The sequence below is a fragment of the Giraffa tippelskirchi genome, chromosome 9 (genome assembly GCF_054371585.1).
Source record: "Giraffa tippelskirchi isolate mGirTip1 chromosome 9, T2T-mGirTip1v1.2.pri, whole genome shotgun sequence".
Lineage (NCBI taxonomy): Eukaryota > Metazoa > Chordata > Mammalia > Artiodactyla > Giraffidae > Giraffa > Giraffa tippelskirchi.
The window spans coordinates 98,108,424-98,127,850 of NC_137283.1; the positions used below are offsets into that span (position 1 = coordinate 98,108,424).

At 39.0% G+C, this 19,427-nt stretch overlaps 1 long non-coding RNA gene across 1 annotated transcript in view; it reads left to right on the top strand.

Annotated features, from left to right (window-relative positions):
* Window positions 1-18,932, top strand: part of LOC145522057 (uncharacterized) — a 141,285-nt gene extending 122,353 nt beyond the window's left edge. Inside the window, exons 4-6 of the long non-coding RNA XR_014065879.1 lie at window positions 9,032-9,118; window positions 16,029-16,212; window positions 16,877-18,932. This is a non-coding gene — a long non-coding RNA (uncharacterized LOC145522057). The remainder of the gene's footprint in view (window positions 1-9,031; window positions 9,119-16,028; window positions 16,213-16,876) is intronic.
* Window positions 18,933-19,427: the final 495 nt, after the last annotated feature.

Sequence of the window (19,427 nt, forward strand, 5' to 3'; positions counted from 1 at the left end):
GAAAGATGCCATCAGGATACTGTTAATACCCACAGGGTGATAGTTCCCGTACTCCAGGCCTGCACTCCTTCCACTTTTCTCTTCAATGAGCATGCTCTTGACCCTCACTCAACTACTTATTTCATGATCATCCCTAAAATGTTGTTATTTCCAGTAGTGGCAAGCCCTTCAAAATTTCAATTTTCCAGCTTCCAACACTTCTACGTCTAAACTTTTTCTCTCATGCTCTCGTGTACTCCCACCCCAGCAATCCTTCTTCACTAGACCCTGCCTGCCATTGCTCCTGTCACTATCATCATCTCTCTCCTGTCTTTAATTCTTCCGTACTCTGCTATGCCAGCTTAAATTCCATGGTCGGTCCTTGTAATCACACCCTTCTCTCGTCTCCTTGCACTGCTCTCATTTCCTTGTACTTGCTTGGCAAAACAAAAAATGGTATTGAAATCAAATGTTCCTCCTATTCCATACTGAAATACTAAATTAAGTACATAGCAGCTCATTTTGGGGGAAGAACACATAGTCATATAGCCTGATGTCACTCGAAATCTGCGACCGTTCATCTCAAATGTGCTATTAATAAGACTCAGCATTAGACTGCATTTACCTGGTTGGTTCATTTTCCCTCTCCCCTGATTGCATATACCTTGATTACTCTTCAAATGTCATAGTCTGTCCCTCCATATAAATATTGAGTAAGTGAAAGTGTTAGTTGCTCTATCATGTCTGACTCTTTGTGACTCCATGGACTGTAGTCCACCAGGCTCATCTGTCCATAGGATTCTCCAGGCAGGAATATTGGAGTGGGTTGCCATGCCCTCCTCCATATAAATATGGTTGCTCTTAAATTCAGAAAATATAGAACAGAATTTCCACATGCTGTAGGGACTACCAAAATGACCTCTCTACTTAAATCTTAGGTTGTACACTTTGCTTCCTTTCATTAGTATGAATTAATTTATTAATATGAGTTAAGCTGTGGCCCTAGCCATGGCCAAATACTTCACTTATTTACAAGATCCCATTTCTTCTCCCCTTTCAAGATGTAGTTTCTTTAATTCAACCCTCTCTTTTCCATATCATCAAATTTTACCTCTGTGATGAATCACCTTAATATGCAAACATATTTCTCCCATAATTAAAATAAACATAAAGAAATAAAACAAAACACCTCTCCTCATTCCAAATCTCCTCCTGTTTCACTTCTTTATTTACAGCAAAGCTCCTAAAATTTTTGCCTGGTCTTGAAGATTTAGTCCTGAAATTGTATTTTCTACCTACTAAAAAGGAAGGGTACTGAGATGCATGTCGCTAAATCCTGCAGTTGTTAATCATTCCTCATCTTGTTGGTGTTTCGGTAGCTTTTGCCTTAAATCAGTGCTTTTTTCTTCTTCATCTACACTCATTCTTTTGGTGATCTCATCCAGCTGAAGGCTTTAAATGTAATTTATGTAGTCACATCTCCCATATTCACATTTCTAGCCAGGATTTCTACACTGAATTACAGATTTGCATTTTAACTTCTTATCCTACTTTCATCAGAAGGTCTGTTAGATGTCTCATATGTAACATATTCAGAACTCACTTTCAGATATCTCCCTTCATGTCTGTTCTGTTTACTATCTTCTAATCTTAATAGAAACTCTGTCCTTCCACTTGTAAGCCCCAAATCCCTTTTTTTCATGCTTCTCTTTATTCACAAGTCATATCCGATATGACTAAAAACTTACTGATTTTAGATTCAACATCTATGCAGAAGTGGATCCACTCTCAACAGCTCCGTTATCCACGCCATTGTTCTCTCACTTGGATCACTTCAGTAGAGTCCTAACTTCCCTGCCATCTCCCCTTGCCCTTGTAGATCAATGGCCAGGGCGGTGGCCAGAATGACCTTGTTGGAACTTGAAACAGATTACATCATTCTTCTGCTCAAAACCCTCCAGGGCTTTCTATCTCATTTGGAGTGAAAGCAAATTCTTTACAATGTCCTCCAAGGTTCACATTATCTGTCTGTCATCTCTCAGACCTCATCTCCTATCAGTCTCCCCTATACTCATTCCATCTCAAATCATGAACACAGAAGGCTACTGGTGCTTGCCTCAGAGCCTTTCCAGTTTGTACTAATTCTTCCTGGCATGTTCTCCTCCTGAATAAACATATGGGCCACTCTCTTACACTCTCAGATTTTTACTCAAATGCCATTTCCTCCAACATGTTTCCCTTATCACTATAATTCCAATTGCCATCATTTACTTTCTTTTCTCATTCCTGGAATTATTTTCCTTGAGTGTAATTAATATCATTTAACATGATAGGATAAATGTAAATTATTTAAAAATTATATGTATATGTAATAAAATGTGAATATAAACTATTATCTCAGAACTATGTCTGACTTGAATCTAGAATTCATACATATAGGAAGATGGTTGGACATGGAAGGTGGTTGAATATAAACTGGAAAAGGGCATTATATCTGGATCAAAGGAAGCTAAAAGGATTTCAGTTCATTTAGGCACTGAGGCTGAATTATGCTTTGGAGGACATAAAGAAGGAAATCTTCACTAATATGTTATTTTAGGAATAAGAACACTTACCTCTGAAAATATATCAATAGCTACAAAATGATGTAATATGTCATCATTCTGGGAATGATTTACAGAAAATATATAGAAATGGCGATATTTAAACTATTTTTATTAGCTAGTGTGGAAGAGAGAATTTTAGAAAGATGCTTTTTTACATCCTTTATATCATACCCTAGTTGAAGAAAATGACACAATAATTTAATTCTGATGGTGTCAGAGACACGGAAAAGGGTATTCACTTCAGGGTATAGAACAGCCATACAGAATCAATTACAGTTCATCTTTGCACTTTTTCCTTACATGTGAGTTACTCCACATATTGGGTTGATCAGGCTCTATTGCTTGGAGAAAAGGAAGACTATCAAATTCTGTAAGTATACTGCCGTGTTTAGCACCACCCATTCTTGATGTGGTTGTTCTACAGATGTCAGCACAATCAGTTTTCATAACTTGCCTGTATACTTCTGCATGTTCATACAGAATGGCAACTTGTTCTTTCAAACTAACTTTTCTGTGTTATTCTGCCAAATTCTAGCCATGATTTCTGCAAAGGCTCAACATCTCTGAGTAGTTTCTATACATAAACTACTCAGAGATGTTGACTCATTATACACACACACACACACACACACACACATGTTTCACTAAAGTGAAATTGAGGGAATACAATAGGTGGTAAGGGGACTGGATTTCCTACAGTTAGCATCCTGCCTGGGACTTGGACTCCATGTTACTCTTATAACAAAAAGCAATGCAAGTAATCATAGAATATTGAAATTAAAGGAATTTTACAGGTCATCTTCTCCAGTGTTTGAGTTCCAGAGAGGTGGAACAATGTTCAAGATCAATGATGATTCGTGTTCTCAAAAGGCATAACTCAAAAACAATGGTTTATTTCCATTTAGACCTTATTTTTTGTTTCTGTCCCTAATAGATCTGACCTTGAGAGCCATAAAGCTTTTTTCTGGAAAGAATTGATATAATTTTCTAGTATCAGAATATATAGTGTGTATAAAAAAGGTAGAGTATTCAGATTTAAGGGACTGATTTGTTGTATTAGTCTGCCATTGGAATCGCAGAAGACACAGCAGATACGAGTTTGATAGCTCGGTTGTGAAGATTCCCTGGAGAAGAAAATGGCAACCCACTCTAGTATTCTTGCCTGGGAAATCCCAGGGACAGAAGAGCCTGGTGGGTCACAGAGTCAGACACAGCTTAGAGATTGAGCATGCACACACACGCTATTGGAATAGCAAACCATCCCAAGTCTTAGTGGCTTGCCACGGCAACCTTCTATTATATGTGCCTCTGTGGGCGAGTTGGGGCAAATCTGCTTCAGCAGGGGGCTCAGCTGGGCTTTTGGGGAGATACTTATCTGTTCCATATATCTCATTTGTTTTAGACCAGAAAGTATGAGGTGAAACTGAGCAGTATGAGGCCCACTGGACGAAAAGTCTTTCTTCTGTGCTCCCCATTTATTATTTGTAGGAAAAAGGTTTCAGCCTCCTAGATCTTCCCTGAGTTCAAAAGGGAAGATTCAAACAGTTACTATGTAGAGGAATGTTAGTGTTAATTGCTCAGTAGTGTCCCACTCTTTGTGACCCCATGGACTGTAGCCCACGAGCCTCCTCTGTCCTCCAGGCAAGAATACTGGAGTGGGTTGCCATGCCCTTCTCTAGGGAATCTTCTCAATCCAGGGATCAAACCCAGGTCTCCTGCATTACAGGCAGATTCTTTACTACCTGAACCACCAGGGAACACTCAGTTAGAGGAGTAGGAGATGCAGAAACAAAGAAAGACTGTCAAGGAATAATAGTTCAGGGATGGGGCAAGGTCCTGGTTCCTGCTCATGGGATATGGGTAGCAATCTAATATATATCTCTTGAGTTCTAATATAGGAACTAAGGTCCCTGCACAGGTGGAGGATAGTATTCAGACTGAGTACAAGCAAGTGGACCCCTGACTAGTTGGAACTAGAAGACTGATGACTGAGATTCCTCTTACCTTACCTCCAGCCAGTCAGAGGAAGGTCACATACCATGCAGACCTCCCCTCAAACCATCAGGAAGTTCAGACTAAGCCATCCACTCTCACCCCCCTTGACCAGTCCTTGCAATAAAACTTTCTTTGCTCCAAACTTTGATGTTTCAGTTTGTTTGACCTCACTGTGTGTTAGGCACAGGAACTTGGGTCAGAAAACAGAGGTCCATAGTCATCCTGTGGCCATTCTTATTTCAATTATATTTTTTTCTCTTTCCCCTGTTATATAATTTAAGTTAATTTTATAGCTAAAATAAATAGATCTATAATGTAATTTTAGAAAATGCATGCCTATCCTGTTGCCTACTAGAAGACTAGAGTGTAAATTTTTTGGAAATCAACAAAAGTTTTAATATCATGTTAAAAGGATATTTTAATTTTCTACTAACTGTGTCTTTGTTCAGTATTTAACAAGGAATGATGCCTATTCTCTAAACCCTCATATCTTCCAATTTGATTACTTAATCTTTTTTTTTTTCTCCTGAAGAAAATTACCCCTGGCTTTGCCTACCCTCATTCCTCATCTAGTTTCCTCAGAAAGCCTTTTACTAAATAGGATAGTGCACAGAATTAATGAGGCCATAATTGTATTAAACCTTCACATTGAAGAACAAAAAAAATCTATTCCACAGCTGCAGTTTGCATACCAAGACCCCAGCTTTTTGTGCTAATCACCCACACTTTTGCTTGTAAATCATGAATGGCTTAATTTTAACACAAACCCATCAAAACAAGTGCAGAAGCACATATTCCATTTAAAATAGATTAAAACTGTTGGCTATAGAACCAACTGACAGTGTATTTGTCATTCCTATGATCATCCCTTGCAACTTGTAATGGAAATTTACCTCACTCTAAATGCAGGAGTAATTTTCTACATGAACCATGGAGCATAATAAATAGGGTCTTGTGGCCAATACTGTCAGTGTTCTGTACACATACCCTTGAATCCCTAGAACTTTTTTTTTTAATGCACAATGCACACTAAGGCTTCTGTTTTAAAAGCCAACGTTCATCTTTTTTTGGTCAGGCTTCTAGAAATCGCTTTACCTTTGCCCACAGAGAGCTAAATTTGTCTGAAAATTTAAATATTCTTTTTTATTAAAAGGAGAAGCTTTTAACCAATGCCTGAGGGGTATAGGGGTGTAAATAATCCATACCTTCCCCTCTGAGCAGACAGTTTGTAGATGAGGTCTGCACTGTTTCCACAAGTCATCTCTTGAACTGAGCCAGGGTTAAGTTGAGTAGGACTTTTCTTGATACTGCAATCTTGTCAGCCTCTTCCCTTCCTGGTCCTACTTCCCTATTCCTCTATGAGAAATACACCCTCAGAATCCATTCTAAGGCATTCTCAAGAATTTTTTTGTCACATATCAGGTCCTGTAACTCTTTCAGTCAGTAACCCCTTTATTCCTTTATAGCAAGGCTATCTTTCCCAACTGGTCTTGCTGCAGCTTGACCTACTTATTTAGCTTAATAGCCAGAGGAGGTGGATTGTAGATCTTGAGGAAGAAAAGTACCAGTTTGTAAGGCAGTCACCACAGTTGAACCCTTTGTATGGTTCTCAGACATACTCTATCCTTGCTATCCTATAGCAGCTTATTTTAGCAGACCAAGAAGGTTCTTGGGTTCAGTGTTGCTTACTGAATCTTCTCTGATATCCATAGCCCAAATCTCAGACTTGTACTCTTTCCCTATCTGGCCTGTGACTCCAGCATTGGAGACTTTGCTAAGGTTCCCAATTTGGCCCTTTGTGTAGTTCTGTTTCTCTGACCACCAAGCCTATGCTTAACATTATTGATCCAGTTACAGTAGTTGACTATAATTAGAATGACTCTTCAGGGACTCCACTGGTGGTCCAGTGGTTGAGAATCTGCCTTGCAATGCAGGGGATATAGGTTCTATCCCTGGTATGGTAACTAGGAATCCACAGGCCTTAGTTGCTCCTGAGCAACTAAGCCCAAGTGCCTCAACTAGAAAGCCCACATGCTGCAACTACTGAGCCCACATATCACAACTAGAGAGTCTGTGCTGCAACAAAAGATTCACATGATACAACAAAGATCCTGCATGCCACAACTGCAATGCAGCCAAAGAGAGAAAGAAAAAGAAAGAATGATTTTTCAAATCTTAGAAAAAGTAATGGCTCATATTAAGAGTGAAGCAATGCTAGGTGGGACTTCCCAGGTGGTGCTCGTGGTAAAGAACCCACCTGTCAATGTAGGAGACAAGACATAAGGGATGCTGGTTCAGTCCCTGAGTCGGGAAAATCCCCTGGAGGGGTCATGGCAACTCATTTCAATATTCTTGCCTGGAGAATCCCATGGACAGAGGAACCTGGCAGGCTGTGGTCCAAAGGGTTGCAAAGAGTTGGACATGGCTGAAGCAACTTAGCACACACACAATGTTAGGTGAGGGAAATTAAATGAGAAATAAATATTGATTACAAAATAAATGAGACACAAGTATGAAATGTACAGTGTGGAGAATAGTTAATAATAATGTAATACCTTTGTATGGTGACAGACGGTAACCAGACTTATCATGATCATTTTGTAATTATATAAATACCAAATCAGTATATTTTGCACTAGGAATTAACATAGTATTGTAGGTCAATTACACTTTACAAAGAAACAAACTCATAGAAAAATAGATCAGATTTGTGGTTATCAGAAGTGAGGTGAGGTGGGGGAATTGGACGAAGGTAGTCAAAAAGAGCAAGCTTCCAGTTGTGATAAATAAGTATTAGGGATGTAACGTACAACATAATTAATATAATTAGTACTGCTATATGTTATATGTGAAGTTGTTGAGGCAGGAAATCCTAAGTGTTCTTATCACAATGAATTTTGTTTTCCTTTTTTAAAATTTTGTGTCTACATGAGATGATGTATGTTCACTAAATTTATTGTAATCATTTCATGACGTACAGAAGTCAAATTATTGTGCTGTGCATCTTATATATCCTGTATGTCAGTTATATCTCAGTAAAAGTGGAAGAAAAATAATAATAATTAAGCAGTATTGCCAGAAATGCCCTAGCAGAGTGTTTTGGAAGGAATATAAAAGTGACCTAAGAGAGGTGGCTATCCTAACTGGGTCAGTTAAGAAAAACCCAGTAACTTCAACCTCTTCCCTTGGTTCTTTTTTCTTCTAATCTCGGAAGACACTACCTTCACTAAGGCTGTAATGATCACTTTGATGGGGAAGCGGACACTGGCATTGTAAAGAAGCTCAGTGTGAGCTGTCCTCTACACAGAAAAGTTAATGATAGAGGTTGCATTTATGAAAATGGACTCTCTAATGACAATGAGTATCATAAGATTCGAGAATAGCAGAGACCAAGCATTAAACTTTTAGGAAAAGGGGGCACTGAATGGCTGTAATACAAACATAAGACAGTAACCTCTATGAAGTTGCAAGAAACAGAGCCCATACAGTGAGAGACAACATGAATATGGATTGGAAAGGACCCTATACCGCAGTGTGTGTACAGTAGTGATTCCTCCGATCTTTCCCCCAAAGGATTCTATGGCCATTTACCTACACTGCTGTTTTAGATGTAGTGTCCCTGCCAGAACACACCAACAGGCCCTTGGGCACTTGGTATGTAAACTGATCTACAAATGTATGTTCTTTTTAATACATATACTATTTAGTAAAGGAAATCAGAATTAGTTTGAATTCATACAGAATGGAGAACTACACACACTTATAGACTTTCATCTGACCTCACTCTTTTCCAAGTGCAAATTCTCCTCTTTCTGCCTTTTTTTCCCCTTAATAATATTTCACTTTAATATGAATATTCATCTCAGAATCTGCTTCTGAGGAGCCCAACTTGAGACATGTGCCATTCCATTTGGGTCTTTTTATAAACTGACATGAACCAACTTTGAAAGAAGTTGGGGCAATGATAAATAAGTGAAAAATGGAAAAAAATAAACATTTCCCCATTTTTCCTGGAATATTTCTGCTCACACATAATGTATTTGTTGTGGTTTTTTTAAATGGAACATTGAAGCCTTGGCTCTTCTTCTCCCATATAAAATGTCTCTAAATTCAGTCCCAGAGAACCAAGGAACTCTCTCTTAATACCTTAGAATTGAAGGAAGCTTTCTTTTCCTGCATGGATGCAAACAAAGAAACAGAAAAATTTACTGTCTGTGAGTTCCTTTCGGAAGAATAAAATTCCCTAATTTAAAAGCAAGGTCACCATTGCTTAATGAGTGAACCAATACTGGACCCGTGGGTGCTGCAGAGCCCTTCCAGCTTCACTTGTCAGTGCAGATATTAGCTGAGGATTGTTCTTTCTAAGGTCAAAGACAAAAGGCAAAAACACAAAGAGGGAAATGGCAACAGCTTTCCTGTGGTCCACAATCACTGTTACTTTACTTGCGCAGGACCTCACCTCTACAGTCCATCAGAAGTCAGCAGAGTGCCTCCAGCAGAATGTTGAGCCAAAGCTACTGGCCAAGAACCCAGTAAATGTAAGTGAGGCCACTTTTTCCTCTGCATCATTTCCTTCCTTTGCATTCCTTATACAGCCTCAGAGATACCCTATTTCCTTTCATTTGACCTAGCAAAAGAGAGTCCAAAAGATAAAGGGCTATGTAAATGGGCTTGCTGAGGAAAATTGTTTGTTGTCTTTTTTAGAGGCCTTTATACAAATATAATTATACAAAGTATTTAGTTCCACACTCTCTTCCCTACCTCCCTCAAAATACTAGTATTCTGCATATTATAACTGCTGTTAACTGAAATCATTTAGCTGGGTGACTGGTGAATATTAAAATAGGGTAGAAGTTTTACTGTTTTCTAGAAGTTGCAGGAACAAAATGGGGTTGCAGTCACTTTTGTAAACTAAAGCGAGTTGTGAAGATTGGGCATTATCACATTGTGCCTGAATGTACTCTCAGTGTTTTGTAATGACTTTGCTAGAATCTAAAGAATATTTTTCAAAGAGAAGGCATGCTTCTTTCTTTGCCTTTTGCTTTTATTAGCTTCTTATGAACCTGTAGACCTGGCGCACTCAGACCTTCATGTCCTTGTTCATAGAGTTTGTGGATACATTTCTACCAAATCAGACCTCCAGCTTGTACAAAAGGGATCACTCACTAATTCTGTGACTTGATGATTTCTTTGGGGTTCAAAAGTAAAATGTGAAGATTTACCCAGACAGCAATGGCAGTAGTAAATCCACATTAAAGCCGTTTCATCCTTTTTCTTATAAAGAATCATTTTCTCACAGAAAAGAAAATCCCAGTGTATTTCTAGCCTAATGCACAAATGAATTTGGGTCATACTTCATATTTACTTGTGTTCAGAAATATGAAATACTGGTAATTGGGCATGCGGTTTTCTTTGACAGTAGTAATTCTAGCTTCCTGGGAGCTATTTGTAACTATTTTATTCCACTGTAAAACTTAGAAAGGAGAGATTTCATGATTTTATCTATTAGGTTTGAGGATAACAGTTAGCAAAGGAAAAGTAAAAAACAAAGAACCTTTTATCGGTTGCTGATGCAACTTTGGCTACTGCCATTGTCTAAGTGTTCACTGTGTTGTAACACAAGAAAGCAACCTCTAATATTTAATGAAGAGATATTAAAATATTTGGGTTTTATATCATGCAATGTTTACATTCCTAGTTCAGCTTTTGCTTATGGAAAGGAATATCCTTTGCATGCATTACCTTATTTTCATAACCTTGTATGGAAAATAGTTACTTCCATATATCAGAAGTGTTCGTGGAAGGCATGCTAATCAGTCATGAAACACAAACAAGGAAGACACAGAGCATGTGACTGGCTCAGCATCCCTCTCCCCAGAGCAATGCCCTGCTTCTCTATGGAGTGGAGCATCTGCCTCCACCACCAAATGAGTAAAAATATCCAAGCAAAAACTCATCTTTGTTTTCCTTGCAGATTGCACAATTTATCTCCAATAGCACACACATTCATCGTCACCAAAGCTCAGTGGAATAATTATGAATATTTACTGAATAGACCATGCAAAGCCATATGCTGTGGTAGAAAGAATATGGAAGAGATTCTGAAAACTGGCACCAACAATAAGACTGCAAAATCAGCCACTTTCAGCTGAGCAGTGTTTGGATATTGTATACGCAGTGAGAGTGGCCTACAGCTGTAAATACAGTCCTGGATTTCCATGAGGCAGAATTAGTTTGATAGGGGATAGGAACTCCAAAATTTCTGTTACAAGCCATTAGAATGTTTTAAAAAGAAGTTATTATAGGGAAGTGTTAATATAAGCTATGGCACTTTTTATATCACTCTATCTCTAATCTGCAGTGCTGAAGAATTTTTAAAATCAGGAGTCTGTGGATGCAGTGGAGAAAAGTGAAATGACTCTCACTAAATTGTATTACTGTTAAGAAGTGCTGGCAAGCCATTGCAGGGTAGCATAGTAAAAAATAATAATAATCAATTATATTTGCTTTGAATTTTGCAGTTTACAAAACACTTTTCTACATATATTCTTAATTGATTTTTAATGGTTGTTGTTAGATGCTATTATCCCCTTTCTACAGATAATAAAATACATTCACAGTGTTTACATGATTTGTTCAAGGTTACAAGGATGTAAGTAGCAAAACTGGGCAAGACATATCTCCCAACTTTTGTGCAGATTTGGAAAATGCACAGTAGATGAGATATAAAAAGAAATGAAGACTGTCAGAATCACTGACCTGTATTCAGTGTAAGTCAAGGAGGCTAACCTGGAGGACGTGCAGATGGCTAATGGGCACATGAGAAGATGCTTGGCATCACTTGTTAATTAGAGAAGTGCAGATCGAAGCAGCAGTGATGTGTTGTCTTGTACCTAGCAGAGTGTCTATCATCAAGGAGTCTATAGGTAACAGGTGTTCTAGAGCATAGCGGAGTGGCTATCATCAAGGAGTCTATAGGTAACAGGTGTTCGAGAGCATGGCAGAGGGGCTCCTATACTGTTGGTGGGAATAAGGGTTGGTTCAGTCACTCTGGATGACAGTATGAGGGTTTCTTAAAGGGCTTACCATATGGTCCAGCATTTCTACTCCTCAGTACATATTCAGAAAAAAATGACCTTGTTCAAAAGGATACATACACTTCAGTGTTCATGAAGCACTGTTTGCAATGGTCAGGATGTAGAGGCAGCCCAAATGCCAACTGGCAGACAGATGGATAAATAACTTGTTGGATATAGAAAGGGGGGGATAAATTAGGAGTTTGGGGTTAAACTACTATGTATAAAATAGATAACCAATAAAGACTTACTGTATAGCACAGGGAACACTACTCAATATTTTATAACAACTTATAAGGGAAAAGATTCTGAAAAGAATAAATAAATGTATGTGTGCATGTGCATATTAAAAAGCAGAGACATCACTTTGCCAACAAAGGTCCATGCAGTCAAAGCTATGGTTTTTCCAGCAGTCATGTATGGATGTGAGAGTTGGACCATAAAGAAGGACTGAACATTAAAGAACTGATGCTTTTGAATTGTGCCGGAGAAGAGTCTTGAGAGTCCCTTGGACAGCAAGGAGATCAAACCAGTCAATGCTAAAGGAAATCAACCCTGAATACTCATTGGAAGGACTGATGATGAAGCTCCAATACTTTGGAATCAGTGGATTAAAATGGATGGGAATAGGCGAATTTAATTCAGATGACCATTATATCTACTACTGTGGGAAAGAATCCACTAGAAGAAATGGAGTAGCCCTCATAGTCAACAAGAAAGTCTGAAATGCAGTACTTAGGTGCAATCTCAAAATGATAAAATGATCTCGGTTTGTTTCCAGGCAAACCATTCAACATCACCATAATCCAAATCTATGCCCCAAACAACACTGATGCCTAAGAAACTGAAGTTGACCAGTTCTATGAAGACCTACAAGAACTTCTAGAGCTAACACACACACAAAAATTCCTTTTCATCATAAGGGATTGGAATGCAAAATTAGGAAGTCAAGAGATACCTTGAGTAACACGCAAGTTTGGCATTGGAGCACAAAATGAAGCAGGGTAAAGGCTAACAGAGTTTTGTCAAGAGACTACACTGGTCATAGCAAACACCCTCTTCCAATAACACAAGAGATGACTCTACACATGGACATCATGGTCCATGATGTCAACATGGACAGTCAACATTGAAATCAGATTAATTATATTCTTTGTAGCTGAAGATGGAGAAGTTCTACACAGTCAGCAAAAAAACAAGCCATGGAGCTGACTGTGGCTCAGATCATCAGATCCTTGTTGCAAAATTCAGACTTAAATTGAAGAAAGTAGGGAAAACCATGAGGCCATTCAGATATGACCTAAATCAAATCCCTTATGATTATACTGGAGGTGATGAATAAATTCAAGGGATTAGATTTCGTAGACAGAGTGCCTGAAAAACTATGGATGGAAATATATGCTGTACAGGAAGCAGTGACCAAAATCATCCCAAACAAAAGGAAATGAAAGAGGGCAAAATGGTTGTGTGACGAGGCTTTATAAATAGCTGAGGAAAGAAGAGAAGCAAAAAGCAAGAGATGAGCAAGGAGAGATAAGACCTTCTTAAAAGAACGATGAAAGAAATAGAGAAAAACAATAGAACGGGAAAGACTTAGAAATCTCTTCAAGAAAATTGGAGATGTCAAGGGAACATTTCATGCAAGGATGGCCATGATAAAGGACAGAAACAGTAAGTACCTAACAGAAGCAGAAGAAATTAAGAAGAGGTGGCAAGAATATACAGAAGAACTATACCAAAAAGGTCTTAATGACTCGGATAACCATGATGGTGTGGTCACTCACCTAGAGCCAGACATCCTGGAGTGTGAAGTCAAGTGGGCCTTAGGAGGCATCACTATGAACAAAGCTAGCAGAGGTGATGGAATTCCAGCTGAGCTATTTCAAATCCTAAAAGATGATGCTGTTAAAGTGCTGCACTCAATATGCCAGCAAATTTGGAAAACTAAACTGTGGCCACAGGACTGGAAAAGGTCAGTTTTCATTCCAGTCCCAAAAAAGAGCAGGGCCAGAAAATGTTCCAATTACTAGACAATTTCTTTCATTTCACATGCTAGTAAGGTTGTGCTCAAAATCCTTCAAGCTAGGTTTCAGCAGTATATGAACCAAGTACTTCCAGATGTTCACGTTAAGTTTGGAAAAGACAGAGGAACCAGAGATCAAATTGGCAACATTCATTGTATCTTAGAGAAAGCAAGGGAATTCCATAAAAACATCTACCTCTGCTTGATTGACTATACAAAAGCCTTTGACTGTGTGGATCACAACAAATTGTGGGAAATTCTTAAAGAGATGAGAATAACAGACCACCTTACCTGTCTCCTGAGAAACCTATATATGGGTAAAGAAGCAACAGTTAGAACCGAACTTCAAACAACTAACTGGTTCAAAATTAAGAAAGGAGTATAACAAGGCTCTATATTGTCACCCTGCTTATTTAACTCACATTCAAAGTACATCATGCAAAATGTAGGACTGAATGAATCACAGGCTGGAATCAAGATTGCAGGGAGAAATATGAACAACCTCAGATATGCAGATGATACCACTCTAATGGCAGAAAGTAAAGAACTGGAGCCTCTTGATGAGGGTGAAAGAAGAGAGTGAAAAAACTGGCTTAAAACTCAACATTCAAAAAACTAAGATTATGACATTTGGTCCATGGCAAATAGAAGGGTGGAAAGTGGAAATAGTGACAGATTTTATATTCTTGGGCTCCAAAATCACTGAGGATGCTGACTGCAGCCACAAAATTAAAAGATGCTTGCTGTTTGGAAGAAAAGCTACAACAAACCTAGACAGCATATTAAAAAGCAGAGACATCACTTTGATGACAAAGGTCCATATAGTCAAAGTTATGGTTTTTCCAGTAGTCATGTATGGTTGTGAGAGTTGGACTATAAGGAAGGCTGAGAGCTGAAGAATTGATGCTTTCAAACTGTGGTGTTGGAGAAGACTCTTGAGAGTCCCTTGGACAGCAAGATCAAGTCAGTCAATCCTAAAGGAAATCAACACTGAATATTCATTGGAAGGATGGATACTGAAGCTGAAGCTCTAGCACTTTTGCCACTTAATACGAAGAGCCAGCTCATGGGAAGAGACCCTGATGCTGGGAAAGATTGAAGGCAAAAGGAAAAGAGGGCATCAGAGGATGAGTTGCTTAGATAGCATCACTGACTAAATGGACATGAATTTGAGCAAACTCCAGGAAATAGAGAAGGACAAGGGAGCCTGGATTGCTGCAGTCCAAGGGATCACAAAGTTGGAGAGAACTTAATAACTGAACCACCACCACAGCTGAATCACTTTGCTGCACACCTGGAATTGCTGCTACTGCTGCTTAGTTTTTTCAGTCATGTCCAACTCTGTGCAACCCTGTGGACTGCAGACTACCAGGCTCCTCTGTCCATGGGATTCTTTTGGCAAGTGTACTAGAGTGGGTTGCCATGCCCTCCTCAGGGGATCTTCCTGAACCAGGGGTCTAACTCTGGTCTCCTGTATTGCAGGCATACTCTTTGCTGCTGAGCCACCAGGGAAACTCACACCTGAAACTAACACACTGTAAATCAACTATGCTTCAAATAATAATAATAATAATAATAAGATAGTGTGTATATATTACTTAACCCTTAAGGGGTGTGAAGTTTTGCCACTTGTAGCAATGTGGATGGACCTGGAAAAAAAATCTTGTGCTTGAAGAAGTGGGTCAGACAGAGTGAGGTAGATACTGTGTGATGTCACTTATCTGTGGAATGTAGAAAAAAAATATGCATGAACACATGTGCAAAACAGACAAACTGCTGGATGTAGAGGGAAAACTAGTGGTTACCAAAGGGGAGAAGGAAGGTATAGGAACAAATTAGGGGTAATAACTGATGGGGTATAATCTGTAAAAATACTGAATCACTATTCTGTATACCTGAAACTAATATTGTAACTCACCCATACTTCAATTAAAAGAAGCAAATTATCGTTAAGAAACCCTTTGAGGAACCAAGCTAAAAGGCGATGGTTGAGGGTGCTACATAACATGCCAGAGAGAGAACACGAATTTCCAAGATACAGTATTAGGATTAGTGGCCCAGAGAATCTGATATAATGGAAGGGAACATCCACCGCCCGAAGTAGTAAGTTTGTTAGTAGGCTCATTCTCCATGTTAATTTATTTTTTAAAAAATTACAATTTTAAGTGCCATTGATATTTCTTAGTTTTAAAACAATTTTAATTTCTGTCAAAGTTTTAAACAAAATTATTTTAAACTAAAACAGAGTTCAGGAAATCTCTTAGTTTCTGAGACACTTATGTTTTTTAAAAAACACTACCTCTCCAACATCATTGTCTTTTTCACCGTATAACTTATCTATCCAATCAGTGATGCCGACTGGATGGACGTGAGTTTGAGCAAGCTCTGGGAGCTGGTGATGGACAGGGATCCTGGCATGCTGCAGTCCACTGGGTCGCAAAGGGTCAGACATGACTGAGCAACTGAATTGAACTGAACTTATCTATGATTATCTATTATCTGTTTCTTCAACCATGATGTAAGTGCCACAAAGGTAAGAAATTTGTCTTTTTATTTTTTTAATTACTGCTCCAGCCTCCGTACCATACCTAGAGGTATGCCTGATATGAAGTAGGAACTCATTAAATGTTGAGTTTATTAATGAGTGATTAGCTGAATTGTGGTTTTCCCCATCTCTTTTGCTAGCTCTTTCTTCAGCTTCTTTACTATAGATATTCTGTTACACCTAATTGGGTGAACTTTCAGGATTTTATTTCTAATTTTTTTTTTTGGCCAATGTTAATTCATGATTAATTCTACAGCATTTTATTTGCAGTATCCTTTCCTTTCCCAATGCCTTAGTGAAAATGAAAGTCACTCAGTCGTGTCCAAGTCTTTGCGACCCCATGGACTACATAGTCCATGGAATTCTCCAGGCCAGGATACTAAAGTGGGTAGCCATTCCCTTCTCCAGGAGATCTTGCCAACCCAGGGATCAAACCCAGATCTCCCACATTGCAGGAGGATTCTTTACCAGCTGAGCCACCAGGGAAGCCCTGCCAATGCCTACACTTAGTCAATTACATGCCCCATGATAGCAAATGCCATATTTCTTTTCTTAACTTTATCTTCCTGGTTATTCAATGCAGTCTGCAACTTATTTCCACATCATTATTTCCATGACACCATTTTTATAACACACTTTTTATTTTTTTCAGGAATAACTACTGGCCCCTGACTCTTATCAGATGGATTATGATTGGGAAGAAGGGACATGCCATGTTCTAGTTCCCTGCCAACACACAATCATTAAAACATTAGTTTACTTTATTGATTTATCAACATAAGGATATGTCATTTTATCAGTATCAGAGAGGTTTCACTAGCTAGCCAGGGACAGATTCAACATATTCCCCTACAACCTCAAGACTCAATTTTGGTGACATTATTCATCCAATATCACTCACCTAGAGCCAGACATCCTGGAATGTGAAGTCAAGTGGGCCTTAGAAAGCATCACTATGAACAAAGCTAGTGGAGGTGATGGAATTCCAGTTGAGCTATTTCAAATCCTCAAAGGTGATGCTGTGAAAGTGCTGCACTTGATATGCCAGCAAATTTGGAAAACTCGGCAGTGGCCACAGGACTGGAAAAGGTCAGTTTTCGTTCCAATCCCAAAGAAAGGCAATGCCAAAGAATGCTCAAACTACCACACAATTGCACTCATCTCACATGCTAGTAAAGTAATGCTCAAAATTCTCCAAGCCAGGCTTCAGCAATACGTGAACCGTGAACTTCCAGATGTTCAAGCTGGTTTTAGAAAAGGCAGAGGAACCAGAGATCAAATTGCCAACATCCACTGGATCATCGAAAAAGCAAGAGAGTTCCAGAAAAACATCTATTTCTGCTTTATTGACTATGCCAAAGCCTTTGACTGTGTGGATCACAATAAACTGTGGAAAATTCTGAAAGAGATGGGAATACCAGACCATCTGACCTGTCTCTTGAGAAACCTGTATGTCGGTCAGGAAGCAACAGTTAGAACTGGACATGGAACAACAGACTGGTTCCAAATAGGAAAAGGAGTACGTCAAGGCTGTATATTGTCACCCTGTTTATTTAACTTATATGCAGAGTACATCATGAGAAACGCTGGGCTGGAAGAAACACAAGCTGGAATCAAGATTGCTGGGAGAAATATCAATAACCTCAGATATGCAGATGACACCACCCTTATGGCAGAAAGTGAAGAAGAACTAAAGAGCCTCTTGATGAAGGTGAAAGAGGAGAATGAAAAAGTTGGCTTAAAGCTCAACGTTCAGATAACTAAGATCATGGCATCTGGTCCCATCACTTCATGGGAAATAGATGGGGAAACAGTGGAAACAGTGTCAGACTTTATTTTTTTGGGCTCCAGAATCACTGCTGATGGTGACTGCAGCCATGAAATTAAAAGACGCTTACTCCTTGGAAGGAAGGTTATGGCCAACCTAGATAGCATATTTAAAAGCAGAGACATTACTTTGCCAACAAAAGTCCATCTAGCCAAGGCTATGGTTTTTCCAGTGGTCATGTATGGATGTGAGAGTTGGACGGTGAAGAAAGCTGAGCGCTGAAGAATTGATGCTTTTGAACTGTGGTGTTGGAGAAGACTCTTGAGGGTCCCTTGGACTGCAAGGAGATCCAATCAATCCATCCTAAAAGAGATCAATCCTGGGTGTTCATTGGAAGGTCTGATGTCGTAGCTGAAACTCCAATACTATGGCCACCTCATGTGAAGGGTTGACTCACTGGAAAAGATCCTAATGCTGGGTAGGATTGGGGGCGGGAGGAGAAGGGGACGACAGAGGATGAGATGGTTGGATGGCATCATCGACTCGATGGACATGGGTTTGGGTAGACTCCGGGAGCTGGTGATGGACAGAGAGGCCTAGCGTGCTGCAATTCATGGGGTCGCGAAGAGTCGGACATGACTGAGTGACTGAACTGAACTGATAGGGCCTTATCAGCACTAGATATTTCAGTTATCCTGTGATGACTTGAAGCTTAAATCATTTAAGGGCTCTTATACTCCCTAAAAGAAGGTAAGTTCTAGCAATGTCAAATCCATGGGATTTTCCCAGATTCACTGAATAATATATCTGGCTTCAGTCTTCCTGCTTTCTGGAAATTGTATTTTCCTCTTGACCATTCCTCAACTCTGAAATCAACACCCTTAAATCTTAATTGTCCTCATACTGAGTCTGATCCCAATAAATCCATTTCCACAATGCCTATTCCATTGAAACTTGGTAGGTCATATATCTAGGTATCATAGATCCTGAGTAAAATGGGGCAGCATGGTCTGTTTATTAAATACAGACAGACTCTTGAGTGACACTGTTCCGCCACTTAATAGCTGTGTGACCTTGGAAACACCTCACAGCCCTGAACCTCATTTCCTCTATCTATAAAATGAGAATGATAATGACATCTATTTTATAACACAGTTGTATTCTTTTTAATTGAGAACTAATCCTTGAGGTTGGTATTAATGAATTTTCTAACACCTTGTGTATTATGCATCCTTGCCATCATCACATGATAGTTCTTTTATAGGACATAAATAATTTCAGTATACCATCATCGTGGAACACTTTCTGACCATGATGAAGCAACTAAAAATAAAACCATTCCATAAGGATGTTTAAACACCAACCAAACTAAGGACATGCTTGAAACCACAAAAATAGCCAATCATATTTTGTTGGCTCAGATAAGAGAATTCTC